The sequence below is a fragment of the Canis lupus genome, chromosome 19 (genome assembly GCF_003254725.2).
Source record: "Canis lupus dingo isolate Sandy chromosome 19, ASM325472v2, whole genome shotgun sequence".
Classification (NCBI taxonomy): Eukaryota; Metazoa; Chordata; class Mammalia; order Carnivora; family Canidae; genus Canis; species Canis lupus.
In genome coordinates, this window is record NC_064261.1 from 17,981,327 (window position 1) to 17,994,241 (window position 12,915).

The 12,915-nt window shown below is 38.9% G+C and overlaps 1 long non-coding RNA gene across 1 annotated transcript in view; it reads right to left on the minus strand.

The window, feature by feature from the left end:
• Positions 1 to 1,741: 1,741 nt before the first annotated feature.
• The window catches only part of LOC112642747 (uncharacterized), a 31,646-nt gene continuing 20,472 nt past the window's right edge, over positions 1,742 to 12,915 (minus strand). The window contains exon 5 of the long non-coding RNA XR_003125406.3: positions 1,742 to 2,035. This is a non-coding gene — a long non-coding RNA (uncharacterized LOC112642747). The remainder of the gene's footprint in view (positions 2,036 to 12,915) is intronic.

The following is a 12,915-nucleotide window of genomic DNA, read 5'->3' on the forward strand; positions in this document are numbered from 1 at the left end:
GCCTAGCTTCCCTTCAAAAGGTAGTATGTAAAAAGAAGGATACTGTGGAAATGCCAAAAGGTAAAAATTACTACGGAGTTCCAATGAGATTTAGTTTGGGCTCCCCTCAAAGCAGGGTCTGAGACAAGGATGTGGGTGCAGGCCTCCTCACCTATACAGGTGATCCCAAGAAGCAAGAGTAATAAAGAAGGGAGAATTAGGCAGAGGAAGAAAACAAACAGGTAAGAGGGATTTGTTGGGCTGCTTTCTACAGTGTTCAACTAGCTGGGAACCTCAAAGAAGCATGTAGAATGCTCCTCAATATTGTCCAAGTGCAGATTAGGGGTATTGTCTACTGACTCCTGTCTGCCCCTGGAGAAGGGTTATCTCGAGGAAAATAAGCTTTCCTGTACTTCTGGGCTACTCACATGTATGGGCCAATGAATTATTTTGGGTTTGCTGAAAACCCTGGGGCAGGTAAATAGAGAGGAGGTGGGTGTCTGAGGTGGAAGATTTTTAGTGGCATGCATAGAAATGTCCACCATGGCTGCAGTTGAAATCAGAGGTGGGCCAAGAGGAAACAAATCTGCTACAAGAATGAAAGGTGATCAAACAAGAGAAATAGGTTTTCTGCATATCCAAGCAGATTGGGTGGATACCCGAAGAGGACTTAAATGAGTTCGATGACTATTTCCACTAGAAACATCCTTGAGCATTCTCTACTTTTTAGAAAACATTGTCATGTGGGATAGAGTGGGAAGGAAGCAAGTGGTAAGGAGTGTTTTGGAACGAGTGAAAGACAGTGTATGTTGGTTTCCCCAGACCCAAATCAGCTCTCTACTGATTCTATCTATTCAAGAGGATGCAAAAGCTCATTTGTTCATTTCCTGCCTTCCTTGCTAGAATCCCCAGGCATTACCAAGTGATACCATCCTGGCAAGAAGACGTTAGAGAAAATCTGTTGACTCTAACTCTTTTCTCCTTGCCCCTCCTCTAATGTCTTGAAAGAATGGGGATATGATATCTTGATCTCCAGTATCCATCTTATAGCCATGAAGTGACACATGAGGCAGAAACCAGTCCTAACTGATACAGAGGCAATATAAATCCCAATACGGCTGGCTCCCGTTAAGCCTTGGCCAGGCCAGGCCATACATGAGGCCCCTGTCCACTGCTTCACCTAAACATTTCCTTTATGAAAAGGTGACCAGCTCAAGGAAAATTGAGCTTAAGCTCAATTGCCATAGGATAGTCTTACCGGCAACACGCTTTTAACCTAGCCTTGATTCTGAGCCACTCATCACTCTATCTCTACCTATCCATGTTGTTCCCATCACTATCTCATTGTTCCAAGAATCTACCATGCTATTCTGGATTTAACCTTTCAGTGGTATTCCCACTCAGTAGCTCTCAGTCCCTCTTGCCTCACCAACCTGTTTTAGGCTGGCCACACTGCCTTCTGTTGCTCCCACATGCCTTACCCTGCCTTCCTCAGACAGGGCAGAGATAACATCATGGGGAAACAAAGGACTACAGAGCAGAAGAGTACCCAGTTCCCTTTTCCTCCACCTCAAATTCTGCCAGAATTAAGTCTTTCATTGGCTTCCTGAAGCCAGCCTTTGTGTTTATGAACTCTTACATCCAAAGGAGGATCAGGAAGGACCCTGGGTCAAAGGTTCTTCTCAACTACAGTACTAAGCAGAAGAAGCAAAAATCTGTATAGAGTGAAACATAAAAATAGTAGGCTCTGAGGATACGGTAGATTGCTTTATTTCAAGAACACCTTCTAAAGTGATTTAGACCAGTTGTTAAATAGCAGTCTTCTTAGATGGGAATGGAACATTCCTGCTCTTTGGTGGTTCATGAGCCAACATAAAATTTGATGGTAGGTGGTTTCTGTTTAGTTACTGTAGGTAGACAACTTTTCTTTCTGAAGACATTGCCTTTTACAGTAATTAGTACTCCTGGTGTTTTTCGTTGGGAGGCCAAATGAGTCACGGAGGTCTCAGGTCACAATTGAGGCAGGTTTTAAAACCACATGGGAAAAACATTCTACCTAAGGAAATCAAAGTATATAATTCTCTGTCATGATATCATCGCCACCTATTCCTACATTCATTCAACACATAATTGAGCACATACTGGGTGCTCAGTCACATACACTAGACATTGTGGTAGAGCAACAAATGAGTAAGACAAATATACTTCCTTTCTAGCTTAGAGTTTAGTAGTGGATACAAAAAAGTAAATAGGAAATGTAAACAGAGGACAATCACAACACAATCAATAGACAATTATGTATAATATAGTCAAAGCAAATCCTGCTAATCCCTGTATTTTAAAAATGTGGGTGTTAACATACAAGTAGATCAATACCCAGTTATCAGGAGAGCTTGAGTTAAGAGGTTCTGTGTTTTTCCTGATACTCGAGCTCATAATGACAATAATAATGGCAATGATTCTTCATGCTTGCAAAGCAAAGGGGGACTCCTAAACTGTTGTAATATGTAATCTCATTTAATCCATAAGCAAACTTGAGAAATATCTTATTATAACACTTTACAGAAGAGGGTACTGTGGCTTAGGAAAGTTAAGGTATTCTGAGGGACTCCTTTCACATTTCAATGGTGATAGTACATGACACTTTATTATCGGCATACTCTGTACTAAACGTTACTTGATAATTGTTCTTAATTTTCTGTATTAAACCTTTGTACTCCTAAATACTGTAAATAAGATTTTTTTCTTATATAAGCAGGGACATATTTACCAAAGATAAAAGCACCTTATGAGAAATGACTTGGGGACTGTGACTAAAAGGCCCAGAGCTACTTAGAAATTTCAAGTCTCACTTTCTTTTATCTTGGAATTCTTTTTAAGTTTCTCAATTTTAAAATGTTCCACTCTCTCCTACATGGGAAAAAAGTAAAACCTGTCTTTCTATTTTAAGTTTGTAAAAACATGTTGAATGATCCTTTATAATGCAATCAATATTCTCAAGACCCACATTTAGCAAACAGCCACATCAAGCAGCATTTCACAGCTCAACGGAGATTAAATAACTAGGTATATGAGACCCTATTGATCCTCATAACATATTCTATAATCACAGTAATATCAATATGCACATACTTCAAATTCACTTTTCCTTCAAAGCATGAGGAAATGTGAAAATCAGTAATTCTATTTTTAGTACCATAGTACTAAATGGCCCATATTTACAAATACTGGTTACAGTTTGAATACTTTCTTATTACTTATTAAAATTCTGACATTTTAAAAATAAATTTAAGTTTGTTTTCAAAGCCAATAATTAGACTAATATATTGACAACTATATAAATATTCCGATTATTTTAAATGTTTTGAGTTATCACTGCACAATCAATGAACACTTTATAAGAAACATTAATCTAAAAAAATACATGGCCATATTATGAAATCAATTGCTAATATGGCTATTAAAAAGTAAGTCACTTAGTTTTGAAATAATAGGGATTAGTTTATCTGTAGATTTCTCACAACCTTTTCTGGGGTTTCATTAGTTTATTTCATTGCCTTTTTAGACCTGGAATGAGCATATGAAATGTTTCTGAGAGGTAAGAATGATAATAGGACATTTGCTTGGTTTTCTGAAGGAAGAGGATGTTCTCATTTTTCCCTGTGATTTTTTTTTTTTTTTATTTGTCAGGCCACAAAAGTCACATCATGTTGGCAGAGGTATATTTAATGTGAGGGAAAGACAGGGTAAACCGTGGGACTCCTCACTTAAATTGATCCCTTCCACAGCACTAGGAAGGTTCCTATCAATGTGTTTATATGATCATATGTTTCTCTCCTTTCCACTCTGTCACATTTCCCCTTGGACTGAGTGGCATGAGAATGGCATAAACATTTGAGGGGATTTGGATAAAGGATGCTATCCACTGGGGGTGATATTGCTCCTAACAGAGGTGAAACATCTTACCTTTTATGTATACAATATATCTGTATACATTACATAAACATCTACATAATATATTCTTGGTATTTCATGTGGAGAGCAATTAGGAGAAAAAATGCCTATGAATGCTCCATGAAGAAAGGCAATACAAATGAAAAAAAAAAAAAGGTTGAGAAACACTGGGCTAAGGGGAATTACATTGGAAATACTTTTGGTTTAGGTCAGTGGCATATACTTTTCCTATGAAATCAAAATTGTATTGGATGTATTTGGATTAGGTTACAAAAATGAATATATTTAAGATATATTACTTGCTGTGCATAACTGAGAAAAAAAATTGTGCTTCTCAGCAGATGTAAACCATAAAATATGTTTTAGTTGCAAGGCTTCCCTGAGTAAGACAAGCCGTTATTAAATGTTATTAAATGCTTCTGAGACTTGGTAGTAAAATGATTTAAAAAAAAAAAAAACCCTAACATTTACTGAGCAATCACTATATCAGACACTACTCTAAGCATTTTAGATACAGTAACTCATTAAATATACAACACACACAAACACACATACACACAAATTAAAGGAAGATACTATCATTTCTCAATCTCATGGTCCTTTAATCACTGAGATTAACTAAATTACCCAAGGTCACAAAGCTAGTAGGTGGTAGAGTTGGAATTGAAAGCCTGCACGCGGACTTCAGAGCCTGTGCATTTAATCATGACGCTTTCTGCCTCCAAATAAACAATATAGGAATTTGTGAAAACTGAATAGTTAATCTATAGACCCTTCAATAACTAATGTACTGAGGCTTACATTAAACAAAAGGAAATAGTATCAAGAGCACTTTAGTGGCTACATTGCAAATAAAGGTTAATCTTTGCTTCCTCTCTGGCCAGTAAGGTCGGTAAGCTGCAGACTATACACATAAAGAATGAGGCCTTGGAGATGACCAAGCTCTAGGCCAGTGGCTCTCAATCATGTCTGTGCATTAGAATCACCTGGGGGAACTGTTCAAAAAATACTGGTGCTTGGACTCCCCAGATATTAACTCAGATATTAACTCAATTAGTGTGGGAGATGGGCCCAGTCATTGGAATTTTCTCGAGACTACCTGAGACGATTCTAAAGTACAAACAGGTCTGAAACTCTGATCTAGACACACCACAAACTCCTGCCATTGCTCTTTTATACATTTCCTGTCCTGAAGCTCACCTGAAACCCAACTGTAAACTTTCAGAGCCCAACCAGCCCTAACTTCAGCATATCTGAGGTCAGAGTCCTGGAGAAGCCAACCACTCTGGGGAGGAGCCTTCACCACAATACCAATCCCGGGTGCCCCTGGGAGGGAACCTCACAGTGACATGACTCCTGCACAGAGACCAAAAGAAGAAAGGAAGGGTCGGGGCACAAAGAGTGACTTCACTCTACAAAGCTGGCATGATCAGTGCTTTATTCCTTTTCCTTCCAAAGGTAATTAAGTCAAAATATTCAGAAATAGAATGAGTAGGATATGGTAATTTGATGTGAGTACCAAAGAACTGTAAATAATTGACTATAATTGCTATCTACTGAGAGCTTTCAGATATTGGTTTAGATGGATTGTGTTTTTTTGTTTTCTGAGGCCATTTGGACATAAGACAATAAATTGTGTTTGGTCCTATTGAAAACACACACGCAAAAAAAAAAAAAAATCCCACAAAAAACAAAGGTGATACTGGGAAGAAAATAGAATGAGCTACTGATAGAGTTGGGACTGCCCTAGCACCTAGCCTAGGCTCACAGAGCAAGTAAGGAAACCTGGATCCAAGCCTATAGTTGCCTGCTACTTTCCAGGGAAAAGTCATTGTTTCAGTGCGATCTTTATTCTTTTTTATTGGCTATTTTAAGTGAATTTCTTTTAAAGCCTTTTCCTTTAAATGTTGCCCACATAACCAATCAATCTGAGCACTGGGAGTGTCACAAAGGAGACCACATGGGGGCCTGGCATGGCAGAGAAGTTAAAGCATAAGATGGGCAATGGGTGCACACTATTTTTAAATCAGCTAGACGGGCCTAGGGCAACACTCCAGAAGTTCTGTCGGAGGGGGCCCCAGAACCTCTCATTTCTAAATGGCCCATGGCTGAGGAAATGATTCATCCACAAGTTTACGTGGAACTTAAGTTCTGCCTTAAAAGCCTGGTGAATTCTCTTGTTAAAAGACACATTCTGGTAAGTCTAATTTTACAACCAAAATTCTATGTTAGAATTCATCCATTGATGTGGAGCAATTAGCTGTCCCAAAGGAGATAACCATTAGAGGATGTTGACTGGGACATGGGAATAGAAGTATACGTCCTTTCCAAGAAGAAAAATTTCCAAGAAGTCCTTTCCAAGAAGAAAAATTAACTAGAAAATCTTAACCAAGGAGAAAGCCAGGGTTTTCTTGATGACTTCATCTGTTCTCTTTCAGAAGTGGCAATGGAGAAAAAAACATTTCTTCCTCATTTTAGAACACATAGAAAGGACCAATCAAGAATTTTTTAAAAATCCCCATTCCAGGGAATTTAAAGTCTATAGCAAAATAAAAACCATAGATATACTGACTCCTGGTATACATTTTCCAATTCTGGAATGGTTTCTAACTCTAAGTATAAAGAGTCAAGGTGGAGAAAAAAGAAACCTATATGAGTGCAGAGAAACAGGGTAAGATTAAATAATAATTGGTGAAAGCTAAGCATTTGTAAAGTGCCTAACTGTTCCTGTTTTTATTTAATAATCTTTTCTGTAATTTTTAGCAATTATGACTTACATAGATGTTTTTGTTTTGTTTGCTCACATTTTCAAGAATTTAAGTGGGAAAGAATATAACGTTATTTTTATTTCCATGAATTATAAGAAGTCTAGCTGCATTCAAAAGTCAGTCACTGCATTAATATTCTGCCCTTTGGAGCCCTATCACCACACTCACCCACCTCCTCTCCTACCAAGAAAGTTTAGATTTAAAGGGATTCACTCACAGGGCAGAGTAGAGATCACTAGATAGAGATGGTAGAGATTAGATGAATGTGTCAGGGAGAGTACCAGTATTGGATCCTCTCAGATACTCCGGTCCTTCTAGCTCCAGATACGTTTTCCCCACCAACCAAAGCCCTGGTTCATCCTTTTAGTGATGTTCCTATTGGCATTCTTGATTCTTTCTCTCTTCCACCTGTGCCTTCTTTGTGCCTTAACTTCATTAAGTTAAAGTCCCCATCCATTCTTTCTGTGCTTGCTTTCAACCTTAGAATAAAGTCACAAACCTAGGCTGAATTAATCCACAATTAAACCACCCAACATGACCCTACTTGAGTCCTCATTGTTAATTCACAAGGCTCTCTATTTTATGGATGCTTTGATAACAAGTCTCTAGACATTTACTCTAAATATTTCTATGTATCCCTGCTGCCATATTCACTCTCAATAAACAGCTTTCCATTCTAGTTAATGTAGACCAAGGCCACTCAATATAAATCTATGCATTCTTCCTTTTCAACTTAACATTTTCTCAGTATTTCTCTCCTTCCTTCCCTCCCTCTCTCTGACACACACACACACATATCCTTCCTTTATGTCTCTTTCCCACTACTCTGCCAAGTTGCTCCCAGGAGCATCATTCTCTCAAAAAATCTCTTTCTCTTGACCCTTTAATCATCCCCTCCCCACTGACATTTTTTTCTTCTAAATAATAATTCTCTAGCACCTTCTAGGTTTTTTTTTTTTTTTTTTTTTAAAGAACCTCTCTAATGACACCACCACTTTTTACCTAATTTTGTTAAAATTATTTCTATATATGTTTAGGAATAAAATTTAAACATCTTTTATTTTCTCCAAAATCTAAGATTAAATCTTATAAATACTATGTGCTTAATGAATATGTATTGAATGAATGAATGAATGAATGAATGAATACCTTCAGTATAGTTAAGTCATTCTTGGTCTTATTCCTGGTGTCTGAAATACAATCCATGAGAGTGCTCTGAACTTGCTTCAGTACGACTCATTTAGGGTTTGGAGTGCCTGAAGTTGGCCCTGGACTTCTCAGATAGTTACCTTCTCAGTATCATATAATGATATATAATGATATAACAATGCCATAGCCTCTTAGTCAATGTTTCTTCATCTTATTTAGTGATACTGGAAACTTCACAATTAGAAATTAATTCCCTGGGGGATCCCTGGGTGGCTCAGTGAAGGAGCCTGCCTTCAGCCCAGGGTGTGATCCTGGAGTCCCAGGATCTAGTCCCACGTTGGGCTCCCTGCATGGAGCCTGCTTCTCCCTCTGCCTGTGTCTCTGCCTCTCTCTCTCTCATGAATAAATAAATAAAATCTTTTTTAAAAAAGAAATTAATTCCCTGAGGGACACCTGGGTGGCTCAGGGGTTAAGTGTCTGCCTTTGGCTCACGTCATGATCTCGGGATCCTGGAATTAAGTTCTGCATTAGGCTCTCAACACAGGAAGCCTACTTCTTCCTCAGCCTCTGCCTCGCTCTGTGTGTCTCTCATGAATAAATAAATAAATATTCAAAAAAAAAAAAAAAAAAAAAAAAAAGACAGGCAGCCCTGGTGGCGCAGCGGTTTAGTGCTGCCTGCAGCCCAGGGTGTGATCCTGGAGACCCTGGAGTCCCACGTCAGGCTCTCTGTATGATGCCTGCTTCTCCCTCTGCCTGTGTCTCTGCCTCTCTCTCTCTCTCTGTCTCTATGAATAAATAAATAAAATCTTTAAAAAAAAAAAAGACTAAAAAAAATTAATTCCTTGACTTACATCTTCAGTCTCTCTTTAAAGTTGCAACTGTTAAAAAATAAGTAAGCAAGCAAGGAAGTAAATAACAGTTGCAACTGTTTCTAGGGGAGACATTACATTTAGATTGGAGTAAACTAATTTTTCTGATATTTTCCTTTGGATAGAATGTGATAGAACAAAAATATCGTATTTTGTTCATAGGAAATACGGGCAGAAATAGATAGCTTTGGATTCCTTAACAGAGACTCTTTGATTCTTGCCTTTCTCTCCTCTGCCTGTGCCTTCTTTGCAAACCCCATTACAGTTAAAGTCCCCATCCAGGCTCAAATCACAACAGGGACCCTGTCAACCTACAATGGCTCTCCAATAGCCTCTTGTGTTGTCTCTATTATGTGGTCTGAAATCCCCAAGGGTAGGTGCTCTCCAAGGCACTGTCTCCAGAAAGCCACTATTAAAATATAGTTAGAAGCAGACTGGAATACGGCTTCAGTTTTGTTTCTGCTATAAATAAACTGAGGGGCAATTCTGATCCTCACCTATGAATGAACTGGAGTCCATTTCTCTGATCCTGGAAGTACACGTTGTGATTTCCAAAACAGGCCTATGGCAGTATATGATTTGTTATATTTTTACTTCTTTCTAAATTTCCATAATTTCAAATGTCCTATACTTCATATACTTTCATTTTACCAGAAAAAAGGGTAAACTAAAGCAAAATGAGACTATATTAACTACAGGCTTAGAGGGAGGAACGACAGAAATATCTTTGGGTCTACAAGGTTTTTCCTTAGATTAATTTTGGTGAGAAAATGTTCTTTATAGTAAACTATGTTGCAGTTATACCTAGTCTCTACCAGTTCTTAATCACCAGATTAAGAAAGATATTTTAAGAATTATACAGGAAAGAGAATGCCAAGAAAAAGATCTACTGATATAAAATAAAGATGCCCCTCACTATGTAATTATACTAAATATTAAATCCTGGCTACCTCTAACATAAACACACACACACACACACACGGTCATATAGAGGACATTTCTGATTTTCTTAATAGGCATATATCAGTTTTCATTAGAAATTTCCAAACTACTATGTCCCCATGCTTGATTGCAGATTTCAATTTTCCCACATCTCCCATAATTGAGAGCACCAATTCAAAGGGTATACTTCACATGTGTCTGACTTAAATCTGCCACACTTTCCCAGTGTCCACAGTTCAGAGGGCCATTGGAAGGAGCATCACTGTAGCCCCTCATGAGAAACATCAAGGCCCATGCCAAGGATGCTTCTCTAGTGCTCCCAAAGCTGATAATTCTGAAGGCAGGACAGTATATGGGCTCCAGGAAGTAATTCCCTCTATAACTTGGTGTGCTTTGTCACTTAGTCTATCCAAAACACACCTCCTTTGCCCATCGGCTTTCTCTTTCTTATTCCAAAGGGTGGCAGAGGTTAAATACCACATCCATCCCATTACCTGGCCCAATTCTAGGAGCTAGATAGAGGACAGAAGCTATACCATCATACCATTTTCTTCAGTTTCTTTATTCTGCTGTGGCTCAAACCCTAGAAAACGTCTCCTTCCTCTACCTCCCAAATTCTCCTGCTTTTCTGTGAATGTAAAAATACTGCTGGGGGTGGAGGCAGGTGGGATAAAAGGGGAGGATGTTCTCTGTGATAGCAGTGTTCAAGCCCTGGGTCACTCAGTCAAATGCCCTATTGTAATTCATACACCAAAAGACACCAACTTGTCAGTAAAATCACAGGCCATCTTAGGATACTAGTTTTGAAACCAAGAATTGTGCACCATTTGCTAGTAGTGAAGACAACCTCCACCAAAATCTTCACGCATGCTAAGTATATCTAACAGATTGTTTCCACCTGATTCTTCTTTCCTTTGCATGAAAAAGATTGGGCTTTCACAAGTTGATGCAACATCACTTTGCTGCCAACCCAGTTCTAAACCATTCACTCTACCAGGCCTCCTGTTTAAACCCAATTAGTGGCACCTCAAGTTAAGGCCAGATGACCTTCAAGTGCTACCCCAAACTGACCTCAAACTAAGACAAACTTTGGAAAACAGCATCAACAAACTTGGAACAACTTCTAAGTAGCACAACTGATATGACTGGGTTTCCGGAGTCATGATCCCCTAACAGATTTAGAGAGTTTTGAACTTAGAAAACAAACAGAAATCCCGGATTCTTTTTCCTTTATCGGGCTTTTAAGGCAGATGAGCATGTTTTTTTTCTACTAGTCCCATCAACACTCCATCTGAGAAGTTCTTAAAGGATAAGGGGGAAAGAGGTAAGGGAATGGGACAAGAAGCAGTTAAAGGGAATGCAGTGAAACAAAGGAATGCATTTTAAGTGTGAAAAAGAAAGAGAAAGTGAAGAAAGCCTAGAAGACAAACTATCTTAATTTCATCGTAGACGGGAAATACTACTAGAATTGCTGATTCAAGTACTTTGGGACGACTTTACAACTCAGTGCCTTGTTCCAAAGACAGAACTCCAAGGAAATCAGTTTTCCCCTCTTGGCTTGTTGCCACAGACATGACGACACTCAGGGAAAGCACACAGCTTTGTTTGATTTCCCCCAAATCACTCTACAACTAGACTTAAATTCTTCCATTAAGTGAGCCTTTTAAAATACAGCCCCAAATCTAGGAGTTTAAGTGGAAAATATTCATTAGCATTCAAGAATCCTTTCCAGTTAGTGGTTAGCTCCTGGGGAGGAATTTCTTTTTGCATCGTCCTCACCTTTGAAGGCAATCAAATGCACTGATGCAAAATGGGATTATGAGACCATTTGTACCTGGCTGTGGTCCAAGAAGAGGTTTACTGGGCATTACTTTATGAAAGAAAGTTGCTAAACTGTAGTAAACACCCACAGATCTCCGAGACCATGAATGAATCAGAAAGTTAAAAATAGTCATAAAACCTGATCATTTCCTTTTCTGTGTCATCTACACAGGGGTGAATAGGTTAATATATTTCAGACAGTTAAAAACAGGACAGGATATGGAGTCCTTGAGAACTCCCTCTTATAGCGAAGAGAGTGTTAGCCTCTAAACCTCAACTTTATCAATGCTGATACAAATCATTGTGAGGTGGATTAACAAGTGACAGGACAGGGTTATTCAGCTATGAGATGGTGTAAAGCCACAAAATACTTGAGAGGTATAAGACTCAGACACTTAAGAATCAGATTCCTTTCTACCTTGTAAGTGATTGGTTTTGATGAGGGTCTTAGAGATAGCCCTATATGGGTACTTACCCTTTCCAAAGTATGTTAATACCCCAGTAGCTAGAATCCTAGAATTATGTAAATTAATGAGAATTTTAAAAAAATTGTACACCTATTTGAAAGCATGGTTTTGTCCTGCTGTTTTGCTAAGACTTGAGGTCTTTAGGAAGCCTACCTATTCCCAAGGTTAGTGTGTGGTATAATCAGCACTACCCCAGTTTCTTTTTTCTTTTTTTATTATTTATGATAGTCACAGAGAGAGAGAGAGAGGCAGAGACACAGGCAGAGGGAGAAGCAGGCTCCATGCACCGGGAGCCCGATGTGGGATTCGATCCCGGGTCTCCAGGATCGCGCCCTGGGCCAAAGGCAGGCGCCAAACCGCTGTGCCACCCAGGGATCCCCTACCCCAGTTTCAAAAGAACTGATCCCATGTATGTCAATGATGTAGGCAAATATTTCTGTGAGGTGGCATCATCAACTACCTGTATCTTAGTTCTGTCTATATCAATTCAGGAATAAAAGGCAACCCTCTTATTTCCTTCCCAGAATGAGACCACTGAGAATATTATCTGCTTTCTGGAACCTGACAGCCATTATAAACACTAGTGTCTTTTTGAAAGCCAGATACATACAGTGCTGCGAATATAAATTTTTTTAAGAGTTTATTTATTTGAGACACACAGAGAGAAAGTGCACATGCACGTGAGCCAGGGGAAGGACAGGGGGAAAGGGAGAAGCAGATTTCTCGCTGGGCAGGGAGCCCAATATGGAACTCGATCCCAGGACCCTGGGATCATGCCCTGAGCTGAAGGCAGACACTTAACTGAGCCACATAGGTACCGCCAGAATACAGAAGTTTGTTCTTAGTCTATACAGGAATGATTTATCCTGGGGGTCATGATCTGCTGCATAAGTCTGTGACACACTGCAAAATTAATATGAGATTTCTTCCTTGGATTGAATCAAACACATTTGTGAACTCTAATTT